The sequence below is a fragment of the Lonchura striata genome, chromosome 32 (assembly GCF_050655825.1).
Source record: "Lonchura striata isolate lonStrDom1 chromosome 32, ASM5065582v1, whole genome shotgun sequence".
In the NCBI taxonomy this organism is placed as follows: domain Eukaryota; kingdom Metazoa; phylum Chordata; class Aves; order Passeriformes; family Estrildidae; genus Lonchura; species Lonchura striata.
Window position 1 is genome coordinate 1,377,374 of NC_140734.1, and position 23,352 is coordinate 1,400,725.

The 23,352-nt window shown below is 50.2% G+C and overlaps 1 pseudogene; it reads right to left on the minus strand.

The window, feature by feature from the left end:
• Nucleotides 1-5,827: 5,827 nt before the first annotated feature.
• LOC144247838 (serine/threonine-protein kinase pim-1-like) overlaps nucleotides 5,828-23,352 on the minus strand; it is a 55,291-nt pseudogene continuing 37,766 nt past the window's right edge.

Here is a 23,352-nt window from a genome sequence, read left to right on the forward strand (position 1 = left end):
CAGGACGTTCTCTGTTTGCCCAGAGCTGGGGCCTGCTGGCACCTTGCCGCCCCTTGGCACAGGCTGTGCCACCCAACAAAGCCCAGCAGGCCGGCAGGAGAGCCCGGGGCCAGCGCAGCTGCTTGGGCCATCGCTGCTTGGAGGGACAGGGGCCAAACCCATCCCTGAGCAGCCCCTGCCAGCCCTGGCCCTCCCTGCCCTGTGACAGCTCCTCCAGCCCCAGGGGACAGAGTCAGGCCCTGTCAGGACACACTGGAGCAATTACCTCCTGTGCCAGTGCCTGGAACTGCCTGCCCTCCTGCAGTAAAGGCTGGCACTAGGCCACTGCTTCTTTCTGGAACAGCCACCTTCTGTACAGACTTTTGGTTCATCGCTTGAGAAAGAAAAGGCACAGCTGGATGAGATGGGACTCTTCCCCATCGGGGAGGTGCCATCTTCATGACCCAATACTGGTCAAAGTCATGGAGAATGATCAGGAAATCAGATGAACTTTTGGAAGTAGAAAGAACCTTCCCTTCTCCAAAACACCACCTCTCCTGATCTGCCTGGAGACCAGGAAATTGCAGGGGATGTCAGGGTGTGCATGGGCCATGGTGCAGTATGGGCTCCATGTCAGCTGGTGCCAAATGTCTTCCTGCAGAGGCTGGGGAGAAGCTGCAGCAAGCCCAGGCTGGGAAACAGCCCTGCAGGCCATGAGAGCAGCAGCAGGGCAGCGAGGCTGCCATGGATCCCTTCCCACTGTGCCAGGCACAGCCTGTCCAGATGTGCAGGGAATGCCCCTGGCTGCTGAGTCCCAGGGGAAGGGGGAGGGAAATGCACCCACCACGCTGTCTCTCCAGATCACTCAGCATTTGGTCCAGATGTTTGGCAGCCTCCAGGGATTTCCTGTCTCCTCTGCCTTGGTTCTTCTCTCTAGGAGGACCTTAACAGAAAGGTGTGGCACGTCTCCCTCAGGTTGGAGTGGCAGTGAGTGGCCCTGGGTGATTGGTGCCCTCCAAGGCATTCCCTCAGCTCTGCCTTCCACTCAGGAGCAGGGGCAGGGGGACCACGAGCCTGCGGTGGGCCCACACTGGGAAGGAAGGAGCTCCTTGCGGGGCAGTCTGGGGAGAAAGGACTCCCTGGAGCTGCCAGCAGCTCTAAACCCAGCCCCAGTGGAGGCCAGGGCTTGGCAGCAGCAGCAGGAGCAGCTCAGGCTCCCTGGGGCCGGCAAAGGAGCTGTGAAAGGCTCAGCCCCGGGGCACAGCCCGGGGCCTGGCCCCTTCCCTCTCTGCTCTTCTCTGGGGCTGCACAGAGCACACAGAAGGACACACTGACATTGCACATGAGTGGAAGATGGGCAGCTAAATGCTCCTTCCTCCCACTGACAGTGATCCTGTGGAATCACTGTTGGGCTCTAGAAGGGAGCAGGGCAAGTTTTACAGAATCTTTCAGCCCTGAGATAATGTTCAGGTAAATGGATCATGAGTGAGCTCTTGTCAGAATGACATTGATTATTCTTTTAGGAAAGACACACGGAGTACTTGCCTCCACCACGATCTAGATTCTCCAAACCATCATTCACCAGATTTTCCATATAAGCCATTTTATGATACCAATCTAGAAGGGAGCAAAGACCAGAACCAGTTCCTGATGTGCTGGGATCCCTCTCTGCCTGTGGGAACTGGGCACTGCAAGGGGTTCAGGTAAGGCCATTGGATCCAGATGTGAAAAGACACAGCCAAAGCTGCACAGGGGTCTGGGGAACTCAGGGCTGGCTCCTGGCCACTCTCCATCCTCTTTTCAGGCCCTGTGCAACATCCCTGGGAGGGGTGGCATGAGTACCCCAAGGGCCATGGGGCCCTCTCCCTCCCACAGAGGGAAACAACCCTAAAGTCCTGGGGATAAGTGCAGCATGTAGTGCCAGAACCATTCCTTCCCTCCTGCACTCCCTCTCTCCCTCCCTCTGTTGCAACTGCTCCCCCAGCCCAAGGGCTCATACCCAGGCCCTGTCGGGACACACTGGAGCCTTCATCTCCCCCTCTGCCCTTTCCCCACCATGGGCACCCCGTGCAGTCACTCCCGGGTTTTGGGATGTGTCTCCCATGGAGGGACCCCAGCAGGACTGCTCAGTACCCTGAGTGCCCTGAGCATAACAATTCCTCTGGGCTGTGCCAGCCTTGTCCAGGTTGTGCCGGCTCTGCCAAGTAGCAGAGAGGGCAGCTCAAGGCTCAGCAGGGCTCAGGCCCAGAGGCACAGCAATTACGTCCTGTGACTGTGCCTGGCAGCGCCTCCCTTCCTGCAGCAGAGGCTGCCAGTGAGCCACTGCTTCCTCTGGGAAACTCAGCCTTCAGCACAGCCTCTCCTTCCATTTCTAGAGGAAGGAAAAGGGACAGCTGGATCAGGTGGGGCTGTTCCCCAGTAGGAAGGTGGCATCTTCAGGAGGCAGTGAATGTCAAAGTAATGGTTAAGAATTAGGAAATCTCTAAAAACTATTTGGGTGGCCACAGCTCTCTGCTCTCCAAACAGGTGCCCTTTCTGATCAACCCAGAGAATGGGAAATTGCAGGGCATGTCAGACCCGTGCTGCAGTTTGGGCTCCCTGTCAGCTGGTGCCAAATGCCTTCCTGCAGAGGCTGGGGAGAAGCTGCAGCCAGCCCAGGCTGGGAAACAGCCCTGCAGGCCATGAGAGCAGCAGCGGGGCAGCGAGGCTGCCATGAATCTTTTCCAGCTGTGTCGGGCACAGCCTGTCCAGATGTGCAGGGAATGCCCCTGGCTGCTGAGTCCCAGGGGAAGCCTGAGAGAAATCACCCACCTTGTCCTGCCTGTTCCATTTCCTTCAGCATTTGCCTCATGTTTTCAGATGGCTCATGGTGCTTCTTGTATCCTGGAGCTTTTATGTTCCCTGTTGGAGGACCTTAGAGCAAAACATTTCCATTTCTCAGTGGATCCCACAAAACCAGTGCTCAGCCTGTGGAGTCAGCAGAGACACACTACTCACCCCTGCGATGGGAGCTGGGCTTGCGGGCAGTAGCCATAAAAGGAGCTAGAGAAGTCCTCCCTGCAGCCACACCTGTAACTCAACAGCCACAGGAGCTTCTGTCATCGCTGCAGATCTGCACAGGCAGCACTGAGCCCCAGGAGCAGTGAGGGGATGGCCCAGGGCCAGGGCACACACGTGCGTGGTTCTGTCCTGGCACCTGCAGCGATGCCCCCCTGTTGCAGAGGATAGATAGATATGATTGTTATCTTAGCTAGCCGAATGTCACTTCTACCCTTGGATGAATCCTGGAGTGAAATGGACTGTTCCATCCCACCCTGCAAAAGATTGTGGTTCATCCCGCACCTCTGTACCTGCCCCTAAAACAGAGTCTGTAACCCCATTGGCCCATACCTTGTCCCAGCCCACCTGGGAGCCCCTAATAAGGGTGCTCTGAGCGGCCATGCGGCCTCTTGGACTTCCTCCCTCTCTTGGACTTCCTCCCTCTCTTGGACTCCCTTCCTCCCTGGGGCTTCCCCTCTCCTAAACCCTCCGTTTCTCTCTCCCCTCCCCCGTCCTCCTAAGCCCAGCCACGTGCTACGCCTGAGAGCACGAGGCTTGGGCATCCCTGAATTCTCCAATGAATCTCTTCCCCCAAGAGCAAGCTTCAGAGATCTCTGCCCAGCACTACACCCAAACCGTGCTGAGGAGCATACTCATCCCACAACTGGCGCCCAACGTGAAAGAAAAAGGAACCCACGAATCTCGACACCTCCATGCACGGTAATTACCTGTGATAGCCTCCTCTTCGCTCTGAGCACAGGCTGTCATTGCTAAGCAACGTAGAAGCCTTATCTCTTTAAAGTTTGCCGAGGCATTTTACCCTCGAGCACCATCGCCTGTGAATAGCCGGCTTTTGGAGCTCTTGGGACTGCCCGAGCAAGGAGCTGTGAGCTGGTGGCACGTGGCCACGTTAAGAGAGCGCACCGAGCACTGCCCAGCACTGCCTGCGCTGGAAGCCCCGAGGGGGGAGGTCTGAAGGTCCCGAGCACAGAAAAGCCGTCCGGAGAGACGCCCGGAGCTCTGAGGGGACCTGTGCAGAGTCCTGAGGAGAGGATCTCTGCTTTTGCGAATTTGAGGTGAGCTACACAGGTCTAAAATATGGGACAATCCCACTCTACCCAAGATAGAGATCTCTATAAGCAATTTAACCATCTTTTACGTAGTTATAACAGTAGTTTGCCTAAGAAAGAGTTAAAATCCCTTTTGGAATGGGTCCTGCCCCACTTCCCTCATGCGGATCGATCAGCCGCTTTTACCAAAGACTTCTGGGACTCAGTAGGTGATAGGCTTTTTATTGAGATTTCCAGGAGAGACGCCGTTGCTTGCGACCTACTCCCAGCTTTTAGAGCTGTGGCCGAACTGTTCGTTCCGCGAAAGCCGGTCCCGGCCATGTGGCCGGCCCACGCGGCTGCTGACGGCGGCGCCGCGATCCCCTTCCGCCCCGCCCCTCCCCCTCCCGCCGCGGCCCCGGCCGCAACCGCCGCAGCCGCCCCCCTGAGTGACGCGGTTCCCACCGCCCCCGCCCTGGCCCCTGCGACCCCCCACCCAACCCCCGCGCCGCGCCGCCGGGCGCCGGCCCCCGCGGCCGCTTCCACCCCTGCCGCTTCCGCCGCGACCGCGACCCCACCCCCAACCGCCGCGGCTGCTCCGGCCCCCGCGACCACCCCCCGCACCCCCCCGATCCCCGCGCCGCGCTGCCTGCCGCCGGGCTCGGCGGCCCCCGCCGCGGCCGCTCCCGCCCCTCCCACCTCCGCCGCGACCTCACCCCCCACCGCCGCGATCAGCCCCGGCCCCGCCCCACCCCCCGCGGCCGCCGCTCCTGTCCCGGCCCCCGCTGCCGCCCCGCCCCCCCTACTGGCCGCGGGGCTCGTGCCCGCCCCGGCTCCCCCCGAAACCCCCCTAGCAGCGGCTGTTGCTACTTTCGTTGGCTCCTTACAAAGCGCCTTCGCCGCGTTTCTACAAACGCTCGATCCGGCGATCACCGCCGCCGCTGCCTTGCCGCCGCTGCCCGCGCCGGGAGGGCGCTTGGCCACGCCCCCAATCCCGGACGTGCGACAGGAAGCACCGGGAAGCCCGGTGCGCCCACCCCAGCCCGAGCCCCGGCCGTGGGGGGACACCCCGGGTCCCCGCGCCGCGACCCCGCCACCCCCCGCCCCCCGCAAACCCCCCCGCGGAATGTGCCCATCGTCAGCATGCTCCGGCGGGGCGGCAGACGCGGCCGCCATCTTGGTTCGGCCGGCGGACCACGTGGTGCGCCCCGCGCATGCGCAGTTCGCGATGCCCCCGGTCCGGCCGGTCCCCGTCGCCTCTGCCGCGCCGCCGATAGAGCCTGCCACTCCCGCCGCGCCCCGTGCCGCGACCCCACCACCCCCCGCCTCCCGGCAACCCCCCCGCGGTGCGGGCCCAACATCAGACGGCTCCGGCGGGGCGGCAGACGCGGCCGCCATCTTGGTTCGGCCGGCGGACCACGTGGTGCGCCCCGCGAATGCGCGGTTCGCGGTGCCCCCGGTCTGGCCGGTTCCCGCCGCCTCTGCCGCGCCGCCGACGGAGCCCGCCGCTCCCCCCGCACCCCGTGCCGCGGTCTGCGATCAGCCAGAACCCCCGAGCTCAGCGGCGGCGCCGGCAGAACCCCCGGAGCCGCCAGAAGGAGCCCCACCGCCGACGCCGGGGACCACCGAGTCGCTTCCGGGTTTGCCGCTAAAGCCCTCCGTGCCGGGTGCCCGCCCGGAACTCCGGCCAGCCGTGCAACAAGTAGTTCTCGTCACCCCACCGCCGCCCCTACAGCCCCTGGATGCCCCCACTTCCTCTCCTAGGCTGCATCCACATTCCACAGCTGCAGCCTCAGCTTGGAGAGATCCCTCCGCATCCTCAGGTTTCTCCCATGAGCCTTTGCTGACAGTCTCCACTCCTGCCCCTCTGCCCCAGCTGTTGGCAGCTGCAGCTGACTTACAGCTTAGCATGCAGCCAGGGAAAGAGGAACAGCACCTGGCAGCTACTTTGACGAGTACAGGATCCACGGAGAACTGTGCTACCCCTACCAATACCACCCCTGCTGCCTCAGTTTCCCAGGATGCTCAGGGGAGCATTGATGGCCTCCAACTGATGGACAGGCATATATCCAAGCCTCATGGTCCCAGAGAGTGGACGGCTGTCCCATCTCTGGACAAGAGAGAATTCCTAGTAGCAGCAGGAGATAGTTGCTTCCGTTTCTCTTATGGTTACCAGCTGTTGGGGGGTACCATAGAAAAGACATCTAAAGCCCTAGAAAGCAGCTTATTAAAACAGAAAAGGGGAATATATAAGGCCACACCCCAAAATTGGTTCAGCAAAGCCCCATACGCATACAATCTTTCAAATTACTGTATAGGACAGCCTGACATGCCCATTTACAGACACTTTCTGAACAACAAAAAAGTAAAAATAAAAGTCTTGATCAAAACCTCAGTCACAAGAGAAATAGAAAGCCCATGTAACCTTGTAACATGGGAGAGAGGGTTTGCTTGTGTCTCTACAGGCGAAGGACTCAGATGGATCCCGGCAAAGAATGTAAGGCCTTACCATACACCGAAATATAGCAGTGCCCTCACCAATGGCAGTGACTTTGCAGGTGCAAACCAAGAAGCAGGCACTCAGATTTGAACTGTGCTAAGACGAGATGAAAACTACCTGCCAGAAACAATTCAAGACTATGGACATTTATTTTCACATGCATGTTAATTTTGTACCCTTGTTGTTACATTTGTTCTCTTATTTCAAATTTTTGTATTGAGATTTCACCTATAGGTTAACCAAAGACAAATGCCTGGGTAACTCTGGCCAAGACTGCAAGCTCTGATACCATATCTCTAACTGATACAAAGCTCTAATAGACTTTTTCAACCTAGTCAATTATAGAACCTTCCTCAAAAGATTTTAATAACACTACCTCAGTTAAATTCTTCCATTAGACTAAAGCAGTCAAAAGGTTAAAATGCTCAATCAGTAAAGAAATAAACGCCACCTTGATTACAATTAATAATCTAGCTAAACAGTTTATCTGAAGGTTTGAGCTCTGCATCTTGGCTGAAGGAACTCTGTAAAGTAAGCTTGATTGTTTTTAGAGTAATAAGTATAGTTTCATTAGCAATGTTATGTACCCCAAGTTGTGCAAAAATAGTAATTAAGTCTGTATTTACCTTTTCAAAAGTTTAATGAAAAGGGGCAATTGTTGCAGAGGATAGATAGATATGATTGTTATCTTAGCTAGCCGAATGTCACTTCTACCCTTGGATGAATCCTGGAGTGAAATGGACTGTTCCATCCCACCCTGCAAAAGATTGTGGTTCATCCCGCACCTCTGTACCTGCCCCTAAAACAGAGTCTGTAACCCCATTGGCCCATACCTTGTCCCAGCCCACCTGGGAGCCCCTAATAAGGGGGCTCTGAGCGGCCATGCGGCCTCTTGGACTTCCTCCCTCTCTTGGACTTCCTCCCTCTCTTGGACTCCCTTCCTCCCTGGGGCTTCCCCTCTCCTAAACCCTCCGTTTCTCTCTCCCCTCCCCCGTCCTCCTAAGCCCAGCCACGTGCTACGCCTGAGAGCACGAGGCTTGGGCATCCCTGAATTCTCCAATAAATCTCTTCCCCCAAGAGCAAGCTTCAGAGATCTCTGCCCAGCACTACACCCAAACCGTGCTGAGGTGCATACTCTTCCCACACCCCCCTGGCCGAGCTTTGGGCTCTGAGCTGGCAGCTCTCGCAGGGGGAAAGGCCTTGACCTACCCTCACCATCTCCCAGAGGCTCAGTGATGGGGATGGGTTGGGAAGCTGCACCACCTTCACCAACAGGTTCAGCTGCAAAGAAAGGCAGGACAGAATAGCTCCGGTGGTGCTGCAGGAGATCCTCAGGCTGCACCCAAGGCTCAGCCCCGGGGCACAGCCCTGGGCCCGGCCCCTTCCCTCTCTGCTCTTCTCTGGGGCTGCACAGAGCACACAGAAGGACACTCTGGCATTGCACACAGGAGGAAGATGGACAGCTAAATGCTCCCTCCTACTGACAGCAATCCTGTGGGATAACTCAGGGCTTGAGAAAGGAGCAGGGCAAATTTTCCTGACTCCATCAACCTTCAGAGGAACTTAGGACAGAAGGGAGCTCTTGCCAGATTGACACTGATTATTCTGTCAGGAAAGGTACATTGAGAACTTGCCTTCAGCATCTGGAAAGGTCTTGAAGTCGTCATTTACCAGCATTTCCAAATCACCCAAGTCATGATACCAATCTAGAAGGGAGCACAGATCAGACCCATTTCCATGGTGTGCTGGGATCCCCTTCTGCCTCATGGAACTGGGAACTGACAGGGGATCAGTAAGGCTGTGGGAGCCAGGTGGCAATGGACACAGCCAAAGCTGGAAAGAGCCTTGGGAACTCTGGGCTGGCACCTGGTCACTGCCCACCCTCTTTGCAGACGCTGTGCAACATCCCTGGAGGGGTGGCTGGCACAGCCCAGGGCCCAGGGGGGCTCTCTCCCTCTATCAGAGGAAACCCTCCCTAAAGCTCAGGGGAAAACCATCCCCAGCGCTTCCCGGGGAGCAGGGAGCGCTGTCCTGGGAAAGGGCAGCCAGGCTGCCGGCTCACCTGCGCCCCGCGCTTGCAGCGGAGCAGCCTGGGCAGCCCTGGCAGGCAGGGCCACGGCCAGGAGGAGCAGGAGGAGGAGGCGCAGAGCAAGGGCCATGGTGCCTTGCCCTGTGCCAGTCCCACCGCTCTCGCTGCCACCACTGTCCTGAGGCCGCTGTCCCAATGTCAGCACCACTGCTGCCACCGCCGCTGCTGCCGCAGCAGTTGTGCTCCAGGACTGCCTGCTGGGGCCTTGTGGTGCTCTGCAACCACGGGGCTCTGGGACCTCTGTGACCTCAGAGCCTGCTGTGACCTCAGCCTGCTCTGACCCCAGAGCCTGCTGTGACCTCATGGCCAGGCTGGAGTTGCCTGGGGAGTGGGTTCTACTTTCTCTGGGAGTGAGCTCATCCTGCCCAGCAGCTCTGTCCAAGGGCTGTGACACAGTCCCAGCCCTGCTGATCTCACAGCTCGAGGCATGAAGGGATGGAGAGCAGCCCGGCCAAGAAGGATTTGGGGCTGCTGCTAGATGAGAGGCTGGACATGTGTCAGCCATGTGTATGCAAAGGAAAATGCCCAGCAGGTTGAAGGAGGTGATTGCACCGCTCTGCTCTGGTGAGACTCCACCTGCACTACTGTGGATGATGTTTTATATTGCTGGCCAGGGGTTTATGTACAAATGAGGAATGGAACAGGACTGCTGAGGAACACGCCTCGAGCTGTTTCTTTTCTAGCATCAGTCTCATTACATCGTTGTGACAATGGGTAGATGCCAGCAACTCACATGCCCGGCAGCAGACAAACAACTTAATGTTATAACATACTTTAAAAGATTTTGACCAGTCATACAAAGCAAAAGCATACTGACAATAGATTTATCCAACCACTATAAGCACACGTACCTTTTCTTAAAAAAATGCTTGCTTCTTTCCAATACAATACCTACTTGTATTTTAAGCCTTAAAACCCAATGTCCAGAGCTCCATTAGTAAGCTTAGAACTTCCTAATATCTTGCTAGATATACTTTTCTGTAGCTTAGGGAGTCATTCTAGCCACATGTTAATACACAGACCATTGTTCCATTTGTCCTAACTTTTCTGCTTCTTACATAATTTTTCTGCTGACAAATCTTAGTGCTTAGCTTTAGTTGCAGTTTTGCTGTCTCTGAGGCCTGCCTTTTGCAGCTTTCCCAAAACCCTCTAATTTTAAAGATTCATGCATTTTACAGCAACTTTGGTGAGCCAGAGAGAAGTTTGATAAGAGGATCCATGTTTAGCCCAAAAGAATTTTCTACCAAGGGCGTTGATATACAAACCAAGAAAGAAGGATGAATAAGAGAAACCTGCAACTGCCTATTCCAATAAGTACTTTGCTTGTCTCTTGTGACCAATGAGTAAAGTGTAAACTTACACGCTTTGTAAGAATGTAGGAAAAGCATGCATGCTAGAATAAAAACAGGCTTTGAAGCCTTCTGGAAATGGAGTGTGTTGCTTTGCATTGTCTCCATCTCTACCACGACAAGAGTACTGCATCCAGCTCTGGCTCCCAACACATGAAGGACATGGTTCTGTTGGGTCTAGTCCAGAAAAGGGACAAAATGCTGTGAGGGCTGGAGCCCTTCTGCTTTGGAGATAGGCTGGGAGAGCTGGGGCTGTTCCTCCTGGAAGAGAGAAGACTCCAGGGAGACCTGATTGCTGCCTTTCAGTACCTTCAGGGTAAAACTGATGGGACAGAATTTTTAGTAGGGCCCTTTGTGACCAGAGCGAGGGGGTTTCGTTTTAATCTAAAAGACGGTCGATTCAGACGAGACAAAAGAATCCCATTCTTTAAAATAGTAGGCTTTGAAACCCTGGCACAGGTTGCCCAGAGAGGTGGACATCAACCCTGCAGACATTCGAGCTTGTGCTCTGAGCAGCCTGACCTAGTTAAAGGTGTCCTTGCTCACTGCAGGGCATGGGACGAGATGGCCTTTAAATGTCCCTTCCAACCCAAGCCATTCTGTGCTCCTGTGCACCATCAAAGCAGTGCTGGATTAGTGCTGGGCTGATTATGCTGGCACCTGTATTTTGGTAGTTGTGCCATTTAGCAAATGGCCAAGAGAGGATTGATGGGCTGGGCAGTGAAGTCTGCAAATAACACACAGTGTGCTCAAGGAGAAACTGGAGAGGAACACGGTTTCCAGTTCAGACCAATGCCAGCATTTTGCTGCCCATTCCATGTTAAGAAATAAAGGAATGTCCTGAAAATCCCTTTCTTGTGTGGGTGTACTCTTGGCTGTATCAGTACTTGTGTTCTGTAGAACAGGTAAGTTGTTACAGCTTCTTGCCCCATTTTATCACTGGATAAAACCCAAATACTGCATTGCTCCCTGTCTACTTTCTTCCAAGTCAAGGCAAATTTTGCTCATTATTGAGTGGGACATAATCATCTGTTCACAAGGAAATTCTTGTTGCCATTCACACCATGTTGATTTGCTCTAATCAGACTCCAACTAAGGCCTACCTCTCACTAGAATTAATGTTGATGCATTGTGAGGCAAAGTGTCGAGTAATTTGTCCTGGTGTCTGGCACTGCAGAGGGTTTTTCTGTACTTGAATGACATTTGGAGACAGCTGTAGTCTACCATACTTCTGGCATCGTAGGATTGAAGAAACAGCCTTTGAAACAAGATTTTATCCTTCCTTCCTCCTCCCAGGAATATTGATCTCTGAGGTCTAAGCTCTTCATCTGCCTCACAAACGTTGTTTTAATTCAGAACAGGCATCCAGGCAGTGAGCCACAAATAAGGACTGTGGTTGTGAATCTTGAAGCAGTACAGGTTTATATCACTAAAAGTAATAATCCGTTTCCAAGGTTAAGCCAAGCACTTCCCAAATAACTCCACCTAACCTCAGGGACGTTTCCACATGGATCACCATAAAAGTTGGCAGTGGAAGTTTCAGAAAGCATCACCCCCTTGTCAAAGCTTGGAGTGGGGAGTGAGACTGTCTTCAAAATTAAAAATGCAGCTTTCTGAGATCTTTATATTCCTAGAAAAATAGAATCAGAATTGTTCATATTTGGAGCATTAATTAATGAATGACAAATTGTCAATATCACTGCTTGGGGAACAAAAAAAAAAAAACATAAATAAAAATAAGTTTACATGTAGATAATAAGTAAACCGTAATGCTAAGAGAAAAACCAGACCTGGCAAAACCAAAAGGCTGTTTCATCTGTCTCAATACAAAAAAACCACAATTGACTAGAATGAGAGATCCTCAAGGCCATTACTAGATACGGGAACTTCCAGGTATTGAGAAAAAAATGAAGGAAACGGTAGTGTGCAATTCACAGAGGTAACCTGGAATTTATTGGTGGACTTGTTGGAAAAATTTCTGAGAGCACACTGGAAAACCATAGGGACTGATCAGACAATGTGTAGGCATTTCCAGCAGTGTGAGGGATGTTTCTGGGACCAACTGCAGGGAAGAAAAGCAGCACACAGTTACAGGGACGATTTCTTTTCTGGCTGTAGAATTGATGACGGTCTGTCCCCATTGGGCTGGGGGAGCTGTCACAGGGCAGGGAGGGCCAGGGCTGGCAGGGGCTGCTCAGGGATGGGTTTGGCCCCTGTCCCTCCAAGCAGCGATGGCCCAAGCAGCTGCGCTGGCCCCGGGCTCTCCTGCCGGCCTGCTGGGCTTTGTTGGGTGGCACAGCCTGTGCCAAGGGGCGGCAAGGTGCCTGCAGGCCCCAGCTCTGGGCAAACAGAGAACGTCCTGGCCGTATCCACCGTGCTGCCAGCTCAGCAGTGCAGCACAGCGCGGGCTCACGCTCCCCATTGCTCCCACAGAAATGCTTGGCAAGTCCAGTACAAATGCCCTGAATCCACCGAGCACCCCAGGAATTGTCTGCCCCCAGCATGTGCACAGGTCCTGCATGATAGGCACGGTGGTGACACTGTTCACTGTGCCACTTGTGCTGATGGGCTTCTATCTTGGCATTCGGAAGCTGTACGAGAGCAGATGGTCAGTAGCTGATTTTTCTCTCCACTTTTCTTGTAGCTCTGCTCATAGCACTGGTAGCCTGACTCGTAGTCATGCTGCAGTGGAGCTGTTGCCAGTCCATGGCTGTGCAAAGAACTCTGCTGAGGGTTCTGCTGCTGCCCAGTGCTTTCCTTGGCCTCTTCATTGCTGGGCCTTGTCCTGGGGGGCCGCTGGGGCTGCAGCCAGTGCTGGCTCCCCCTGAGGCTGCCTGGCCAGGAGCAGCCCCAGGGGCACAGGGCAGAGGCACAGCAAGTTCTCAACAGTATTTGGGCAACACACATCAGGACAGGACACTGCTTATTTAGTAGCTCATGTAAAGTTTCATGGTAACAGTGATGTTACCGCACAAGCAAATTTGTTCCAGTTCCATGTTTAAAGAAATCCAACCTGATGAAGGTTTGGCTTTGGCCTTGAGGCTTTGCTCTTTGTGTGAGCTGTTCTGAATTGATTCCCACTCAGTCTTGGAGCCAGTTTGGGGTGAAGGCTCATCCCGGCCCTGACCCTTGGCAGTTCTGGGCTCAAAGGGACCGCCAAGGCTGCAGTGCACTTGACGGGGGTTCAGGGCTGTATTATCCAAGGACTTTGAGAAGTTTAAATAACTCTATTTTTACCACATCGTTTTCTTCATGGAATTCCTTCTCTTTTTTAAAACGTAGTTTTAACAATCTTAGTTTTAAATAAACCTCCTTTTCCAGAGCTTATTCCAGTTATTTGATATAGTGAATGATGACCTAATTACTCCAATGAACTAGAAAACAGTAAGTACAGTATAATAGTGGAGCTATTTTTGGATAAGAAAATAATCCTAGTGACTAGAAAGCTATTACAGCTTCAAAACAGCCTTGGGACTAGAAACACATGAAGGCCCCCACCCCGAGAAACATTACCACTTCAAGTAACATGGTTACTGACAGCTTTGCATCACTACAGAGTAAGCACAACCAAAATCCAATCATTACAGGTTTTTTCTTCTTTCTCGGGCCTCACATGTGGTGCCAAAAATGGCTGGTTTAGGGTAAACTTGGGAGACAACTTTTGCAGTGGTTTTTTTAGAAAGCAGATTTAATTGGCCCATCCCCCAACTGGTATTGGAAAAAAAACTTCTTTGGAGAGAAGTGGCAATAATAGAAGGAGTTAACAACAATACAACTTCTTTATTGCTAATGTTCAATACTAAATTCTGTAATCTTAGGCTAACTAATCCTATGCTTTTAAGAAATAATCATCTACTCAATCCTAACTTGAAGAATCCTAAAACCTTAACCTTGTTTTAAAATAAAACAGCTCGGATTCATAGATGTTTCCTTGCTGAAGCAGACGACTGGTGCCAGGACTCCACTTGCTGCTTGCCAAATTCAGATACTCATTGCTGAATGTGGGACAGCTTTTTGTAGAGGTACTGGCATCTGCTCTTCATCTCAGAGTAGCTGGGGCTACCCTAGGAAGGAGAAATCAAAAGAAAATTAGGGCATGTCAACATTTCTGCAGAGTTTAGAATTTCATGACCTTTTCATTAAAATAGCCTTGAGGCAGACTCAGAGGCTACCAAGCCAGGCCAGTCTGGTTTTATTAATGTAAAAAAATAAAATTACTCTCAGTATGGAGAGTTTTGTGGAAGAATGGCTTCGTGAGAAAGGACATGACTACGTGCAGTTAGTGAAGCAGTAGCTGAAAATTGCACAGTGCAGCAATAGCAGATGTAGCAATAATATCTTATGTCCTTGGCTAAGCTGGTTCTCAACAGTAGAATGTTCAGCAAAAAGATAAATGTAAGGGAAAACAAAGCAAGCTTAGAAAGCTCCAAAGGCGGGGTTGACCTGTTTTTCATACACCAATGATGAGCTTAAATTTTGCAATATGCATGAGCTTCATTATAACGGGTATAACTATACATGTGTGCTTGAAATAAACTGAGACTTGTTGACATTATAGAATGGACTTGTCTCCCGTCATTTTTTCCACATCTCAGTTTGACTTTGGACGTATTTTTCTTTGTGAGCCACCATCCTTCTGGGCTGTTGTGTATTACAGACCTAAAAACAAACTCTAGACAAGTCTGAAACCACAACAACAACAACAACAACATCTCAAAGCACAGCAGCTCCTAAAGAGGGCAAAACTCATTAATGCTTAAAGCCACTGAAGGGAGTCAAACCTTCTTCAATCCCTTCTCCCTCAAATCAACAGGTGTGAGGTTTATCAAGCTCATGATACAAACCCAAGATGAGGTGGCAATGAGAATAATAGATGCCACATCCCAACACTGTCACACCAAAGCTTCTGCTCCTCTGGACCTGAAGATCTGGTTCTCTTTGCAATGACAAAAACTCATTCCACATGGGAATAAACACTTCAAACCATCCTGAGATAAATATTTACAAGGCATAAATCTTTAACAAGTTAAAATTCAGTACAAGGACAGACAACAACATATGCCAGGGATGCATCCCAGGCCAGATGCACCTGACTGGTGTGCAGGATAAGTTTGAAAATAAAACTCCAGATGCCTTTCAACAATTTGAGAGGTTCCCAAGAAGCAGTAGCTTCGTCCACTGGCCTCTGCCCAGTGACATTTGCTAGCAAGAGCCCGAGCACAGGCCTCACTGCACTGCTGCCCTGCAGGGCCAGGCTTGCCCTCAGCCTTCCCCAGAGCATCCCTGGCTGTACCCAGCGGGGCCCAGGGCCCTGCCTGCTCCAAAGGCCACAGCTGCCCCAGAGCCCCAGAGCTGCAGGAGCCTGCATGCCCTTGCCAACATCACTGCTCTGAGACAAGCTGGGAGCAATTCCCAGTGTTTTATACCACACACACCCACACACATTTCTTCCTCCCCTCCTGCACTGCAAATACAATGAGGGGATGCAGCAGCACTGCTGCAGCTGAGCCTGTGCAGCTGCACTGCAGGAAGGGAGGGCCCATCCGGGCCTAACCCACCTCAATGTTCATCTCAGCACTTCTCCCCACCTGGCCCATCTCCTCCTTTAGCTTTCTACCTCCTTAGCTGACATTTACTATTAATAATGTCTGTACTACTGACTCTGGAATATGGTCTTTCTTGCACCTTAATTCATGCAGAGGCTTCTCTTAATCATCAAATCTTTACTCCATCATTATCCACACTGGAGTTAGGAAAAGCTGCACATTGGTACCTTCATTGAGATCCAAGGGACACTACTGCTTCAGCCTCCTGAATTCTCTTCATATCCTTTTTGACATGGTAGTCTTCAAGACACGAGTGCTGTCATTGTGGAACTCAGAAATTTGTGTCCTTCTTGAGCCTAAAGGGTGCAGGGGAAATGGAGCCGACATTTGGAGACAGGTAGAAGTAGGATGGGATGTCACAGCCAGCACCCAGGAAGAAGAGTGGCCACCAGGTGCTGGCTGGAGGTAACTGAGCTACTGCTCAATCCTCCGCTTCTTGCTCATTGCAGGACTGCTCAAGCCAGAAGCCCAAGGCCGTCTCTACAACAATAACAAAACAGTTCATTAATCTCTGACCCAGATCAGGTTTTGCTCCCATTCTACAAAAGCAGGATTTGTGAATTGGCAAAGGTTGAAAACACATGTTTTTTAAATAAAAAGACCTGTCAAACATGGAGGACCTCCAGGTAAATATCTGCTCTTTTGCATTTCGGGCTTCTCATCTTAGGACTTAGCAAGTCCTTCTCTCATTGCACTGCTAAAAGGCTTTGGGAAGTAGACACTCCCTTCAGCAGCTCCAGCAAAGCCTCCCCAAAGGGGAGGTCCAGTAAGTTTTATCTAGGTCCCAATTTCTGCTTGCACACACCAGGAAAAGACTCAGCTTTTGCTGTCAAACATCCACATGATTTACTGAAGAGGCACCTGGCTGTTTTAGAGTTTTATGTGTTAAAAACCAGATTAGTGCTTCACTCTTAGAATCGAGGAGTACAGGGTGCAATGCTTGGTTGTGAATTCTCATCAGGATGAACAAAGGCAGCAGCCACATGTCAAGAAACTCTTGTGCTTTTAGGAGCAGCTGTCTTCAATCCAGCAGGCTACCTGCTGTGCAGCCTCAAAAGCTCTTGGCTAACAAGCCCTTGAATTTGTAGGAGAGTGTCACAAGTGGTTACCAACAAGCCCTCACTGTTGCTCAGTGCCCTTCAATCATCTCTCAGCTCCTCCCAAGGACCTTCTCACAGCTGCTGACTCACAAGCCACAACACAGAGCCACAAGCTCCCCACACCCACAGCAAACTTCCAAACTGAGGATGGAGCACAAGAGGACAGCTGTGTGTGCCCAGGCAGAGTGAGGGAGGAGAGAAATAGAGGCAGAGGAGGGACTGAGGAAATATCACCATTCTGTAGCTCCTGTGTTGGTGCAGCCACGTGGATAGTGCAGAGCTGGAGTCAGCAATGAGAGTGACAGACAGACAGAGGGACAAGAGAGTGAGAAGGCCCCATCTGCCCCACCCTGGTGCGGCCTCTTATTTACAGGAGATTTTTCCTGCAGAGCCAGCCCTTTGAGGCCTCCTCCAGGGAATGAGTTGAGGGTGGGGACTGAGCTCAAGTCTTCAGGCAGAGCAGAACTTTGGCTCAGGACAGTGCTGCTCCACCCCTGCAGGATCCTCTCTTCTCATCACAGCCTTCCTGTCACAGCACTTGGAATGTCTGAGGCAAAACATGCTTAGGCCTGGCCCTGCACATTCACATCACCAGCATTTTATACCACCAGCAAGTCTGCTGAAACTTAATACAGAGTACAGAATGTTAAAAATGCACAAAATACCTGAGCAGGTCTTGCTGGAGCATCTCTCTCAGAAGGCCCAGGAGATGTTGCTTGGCTGCTGCTGGTGGGGTTCTGAGATGGAGCTGTTTTTCTGTAAGGATGGTCCAATATTTGAAGTTACAAGGCCTAAATATCAACTGTCATAGTCCTTTGCTTGCAGACCTTCAGTGCCAGGACTCAAGGAAACAGCATGAAGCCGAGTTGAGGGAGCTTTAGGCAGGATATCAGGAAAACATTCGTGCCCCAGAGGGTGCTTGAGCACTGCAACAGGCTCCCCAGGCCAGTGGTCCCTGCAGCAAGGCTTCAGGTAGTGTTTGGACAGCACTCTTGGGCACCTGGTGTGATTCTTGTGGTGTCCTGTGCAGGGCCAGGATCCTGGCAGGTCCCTGCTGCCTCAGCATATTCTAAGAACCTAGGCTTCATTTCCCAGAGCTTTCTCCTAAAAAGGCTCTTTTCCTTCCCCAAAAGACTGAACTTACCTAGAAAGTATTAACTTCAATTTCACTCTCTCAGTTTTGCTGTAGCCAGGCCAATCAGTCTGAAGGGTTTGAAACAGATGCTCCTTCAGACTGAAGGAATTATCCTTTGCATTCAGGTCAGCAACCTACAGGCAGACATTTTGGAAAACAAATGTTCATTACACCTGTATGTGCAAACTACGGAAACCTAAATGGGTTACTTCAGTTGGGATGGCAAAACGTGGCTCTCATTATATTGTGAATGTCTTCAGGGTGAAAAATCCCTGCCACTGCCCTGGGCAAACACAGCAACAGACCTCACAGGTTCAGGGAATCAGTTCCTTAAAGTCACTGTAGGATCAATTGAAAGTGTATCCATGTTGAATTTGAGTCCTTTGACTAGGTTCTAAAATGCTTTTTCCTAGCTAAAGAGGAAATATTCCTATTTGATATATTAATGCCTGCATTATTCAGCAAAAGACTATGTGGATGGGGAATATTTAAAAAGGAAGGAAGGATCTACTGCATCTTTCAATGGGTGTGCATTTTATGAAAACTGATGAGAAAGACATCCCAGTGGAACTTAACTCGAAGGAGTATTGGAAAAGTCTCTAATTTAAACAGGTGAGGAAGTAGTAAAATTATGAGCAGCAGAATAGCATGGTGGAAGAAGTGCTGGCACATGCTCCACGATCTCACCTCCTGAAGGATTTTTCCAAGGGAATCCTTGTCCTTTTGCCTGACTCCATCTCTCAGCAGACGAGCAAGTAACTCTGGCTCCTTGTAATCCCTCAGAGCAAGTAAATGAATCACCCTGTCCCTGTAGGGTCGGCCGTAAACAGCAGCGCAACCGCTCCAGTCAATGTCTGCAAGTCTCACAGACATCATCCTCTTCTTCTCAGGCACAGGACCTGAACTGCTTTGTTGGGCTCCTCTGACATCTGCTTTTTCACCTAAAGAGAGGGAAAACCAGAAACAAATAGTTCAGACTGGAGGTTTGGAGAAGGCAAGAAAGTTGATTCAAAAGAATGTACCAAGACTTTTGAGCCTCTATTTGCCCATCATTTACAGATCTCCAAGAATACAAACAGTAAAGCATTAAAAAGAAACAGTCATTAAAAGCTGGTAAAGGAGTGATACTGGATGGGAAGTTTTTATGGAAAACTATGTTTATGCATTTTGCTTTTTTATGATTTCCCCAGTTGGTAAGCTCAAGCATTCAGCTATGTCTAGAATGACATTAAGTGCACCCTCAGCAAGTGCATCCTCTAGAATGGATTAGGTGCACCCTCAGCAAGTTTGCCCAAACCAGAGGCATGGGATGCCATCTGGAAGGACCAAGAAGTGGGGTCTTTGGAACCTCATCAGATTCAACAAGGCCAAGTGCAAAGGGCTGCATCTTTGGGTTTGGGACATTCCCTGACACCAAGACAGGCTTGGAGATGAAGGTGGGGAGGACTGGGAGATGCCGGTGGATGGGAGGCTCGATATGACTAAAAAAACATACAGATATCCAGTAAAAAATGAAATGGAAGCATATCTAAAAGTGGTCCATCAGTTTAATACCCTTTGCACTTGGACTGTGTGACTCCTTTTCTGCTTGTGTCCTGCACTCTCTGCTCATCTCTTTGGCATTGCTCATGGCAAGTATTTTATCGAAATCCAAAGGATGGGATTTTTTCCCCCTGTCTAACTCTGTTTTCTCACCTTTGGAATAGGGAATCTTCCCCTGCACCCTGACAGACGCAGGGATTCCAGATGGAATCCGAATTTTATCTTTCTCTTGTAGCTGACGGGTGGATGTGGAAATGGAGCTGACACTTGGAGACAGGTTCAGAGTTGAGCAGGATGTGGAAGGCAGGTCCAAGGAAGAAGGAGAGTGGCCACCAAGTGCTGGCTGGATACCACTGGGCTCTTGGTCAGTCCTCTGCTTCTTGGTCATGACAGGATTGATAAAGGCAGAAGGAAGAGGCCATTTCTGCAAAGATGATGCCAATTAGTTTTGCTCTGAAAAAGCAGCATTTCTGGCCTGGCAATGGTTGAACACACAACTTTCTTACCTAAAACGGCCTGTCATATAAGGAGGTGCTGCAGCTCAGTATGTTCTCTATTTCATTCCTACTTTCTCACCTGAGTATTCAGCAAGTTCTCCTCCAACTCTGTAGCTAAATGGCTTTGGGAAAAGACATTCCCTTCAGCACCTCTATCAAAGGCTTCCCCAAAATGAGGAGCTCAGGCTGGTTTTATCTTGCTCCCTATTTCTGCTTAGACACACCAGGAACACACTCAACTCTTGCTGTCACACAGCCACACGATTCACTAAAGCGGCCCCAAGAAGCCACCGGTGCGGTGCTGATCGCAGCGTGTCCAGTGCAGAGATGATAACAACAGAGAGAAGCCCCAGCCTGGCTGCAGGTCTCATTCCTGCTGTTCTCCAGAGGAAAGCCTGGATCACAGCCTCTTCCCTACCAAGCACACACTGCTCCCACCATCAGCAGCTCAGAGCAGGACTGCCAGACACAGCTCTGTGCCAGCCTGCTGACACAAGTGCTGTAGGCATGGAGGTAGGACATAAGAGGATGCTGGGCCCTGCAGCACTTCCTGCTCTGGCTGGGAAAAGAGCTAGGGAAAACCAGGGCTGTTTAAAGAAAATTCTTTAAGGTACAGAAAATATACCTTGCATGCAGTGTTTTCCAAGATTCTTTCAAAACTTTTTCCTTGCCCTCTTGTATTGGCCATCTCTTGGTGTTAAGCCTGACAAGCCCAAGGTATTCCCTAATGATTCTGAGTCCCCTCCTCACACATGGGATAGCCTGAATCAAAATGGGAGCCTAAATGCTGCTTAGGACAGAAAAACAAGTTTCCTACAAATGCCTCAGTACTGGAATTTGTCCTTATGCTAGACTTCCCTAAGGTTTCTCTTCAAACAGTAGCACTGGCATTACCATGCATGATTTAGGTACTAGAGCTGCCATATCATCAAGAACCCTGCACAGACACAGCTAGGTACCAAAACCATGTCCACATCTTGTCCTTAGCAGAGTTTCCTATGCACCATGACAAACAAATCATGGGTGCAAGCTTGTTGCAGGCTTTGACATTGTAACCGTCTTGAAAACCATACAGGAATCCCGTTAGAAGTTACACACTTCAGGTTTATATGATGTACAGACAGCACTACTGCTTCATATCACAGCTTGGACACCAAGAGCAAGTGGGATAAAACATCATATATGGTAGAGAATGTTTAAAAATTCACAAAATACCTGAGCAGTTCTCAGTGGAGTATTTCTTTCAGAAGGTCCCAGAGACAGTGACTGGCTGCTGCTGGTGGCATGTGGAGATGAGGCTGTTTTTCTGTAAGGATGGTCCAGCATTTCAGGTTACAAGGCAAAAATATCAACAGTCATTGTTCTTTCCTCAGTGCAAAAACAGACCTTCATTTCCCAGAAGGTTTTTTTGAAATGGTTGTTGTCCTGGCTGAACTTACTGAAAAAGGGTCACCTCCAATGTCTTTCTATCTCTTTCACTGTAGCCAGGCCAATCAACCTGAATGTCTTTGAAGAAATGTTCCTTCAGACTGAAAGAATTGTCATTTGCATCCAGGTTGGCTACCTATGGGCAGACATTTAAAACATCAATATTCATTACACCTAAAGGCAGACTACAGATGTAAAACTGGTAGTACAAAGCTAAAGCAAAGCTGAAAAGAAAATCATGCACCGTTTTTCCAGGACTTTTGTTTGATGTGAAGAACAAAGCAGCTGTCATGTAAGAGGCAGCAATATTAAAGAGGTGTGGTCCATTTGGGCTGTAGAAATTTGGATGTAAGTAAATGCCAAACTGCTGCAAGCATGGAGGAAATGGACACTATGAAAACCTCTCCCTGCACCAGGGATCCAGGTTTTTGCTCCTTTAATGCAGCTTTGAGAATCAAGGTACACTATGCCAGAACTCCCTGTCTTCACCATTTGAAATACATGGAGAGACCAGGTTTTTCCTTTCTGTTTTCCTTTTCTTTTGAGGAGGACCTGAACAACATCATCTCCATGAGCAAGTCCATATTTTTCCACTCTCCAGAGGACACCTGCTGCGCTCTTCTTTCACCCAGCTACATTGCCATGGCAGAACACAGCCTGGACCTGTAACATGGCATGTTTTCATCATCCCATGAAGCACCACAGGATGTTGGCATTTGTCTCTGCAAACAGAACTGCTTTTCTTTCTCAGGTGTCTGCTCAGAGGAAACTACAGCTTCCTATGGAACACTTATAGGAGATAACCTACCTAGAGCTACATTTCAACAGCTTAAAAGTAGAAAAGGTACCCAGAATCAGGAATTCACTTTTTAAAAGCAGAACTAAGGTTGTGTTGGAAGAGAAGGAAGGTTGTGAATAGAAGAGCTCAGCAAGTTCTCCCTACTGGTTTTTCATGTATAGCAAAAAACAACACCACCTCCCTATGAAGTTAAGAGAAATGTGAGTAACAGTTTTCAGGATGTAGTGCTGGTCACACAGCCCTTTCAGAATGCAAACCAGTATCACCAGGCAGTTCACACTGCAAACAAGAAAATACTCCTTCAAAATCTCCTTAAACATCAACAGGAATAAAAAGAAAGGAGACATTTTTTTCATCTCTTACCCTCTAAGGAGCTGAGCTTTGAAATCTTATCATCACCTTTTTCGTAGCTCAAAAGGAAATATTGCTACTTGATATGTTAATGCTTGCATAATTCAGCAACAGCCTACACTGATGGGGAATATTGAAAAAGGAAGGAAACAGCCACTGCATCCTTCAGTCCATGTGAATCATATGAATGGCTGTAATAAAGAAATACCAATGGCACTAAAAGGACAACTGGAAAATTATGAGAAATAATAGGTGCCAAGGAAGTCAAAGACTCAATGCACACAACAGGAATGAAAATCTGTGTTCAAAGTTGGGCCACCATCTTTATCATGTAGGATTTGCCTGGAACACCCTTCCCTGGAAGGCAATCCCCACAGACCCCAGTAGAAGCAAATACCATTGAGAGGCCACCAAGTCCCTTCAAATGAAATACTGCCCTATGCAGCTACCAAAATTCTCTCCTCTGAAACTTGTCCCAGGATATTTTAAGGACCTCAGTGAAGTGTTTCACCCAGTTGAGGGTTTCACCCTTTGAAGTTACTTCATGAAGCAGTTTACCAGTGCAAGGAAAAGAGGGAGGATTAAAATAATGCATGAGAAGCAACAAATTTACAAAGAATTTACATTGTAAGCTATTCTAGAAAAACAGCAACAAGGCCTCCAAAGTTTTGAAGATTTCTTTCTTTTTGTCACATGGACTTGCAGTTGGGTGGAAACTGGGTAAAATGGATGGAAAAATGCAAACAAAGAGCATTTCCTAAACTTCTCATTAGATTCTAATTGAAACCCTGAAGTAAGACTGCTAAGAGTTAGCATTGCTGGCAGCAGCTCCAGGATCTCACCTCCTGAAGGATCTTTCCAAGGGACTCCTTGTCCTTTTCCACAACTC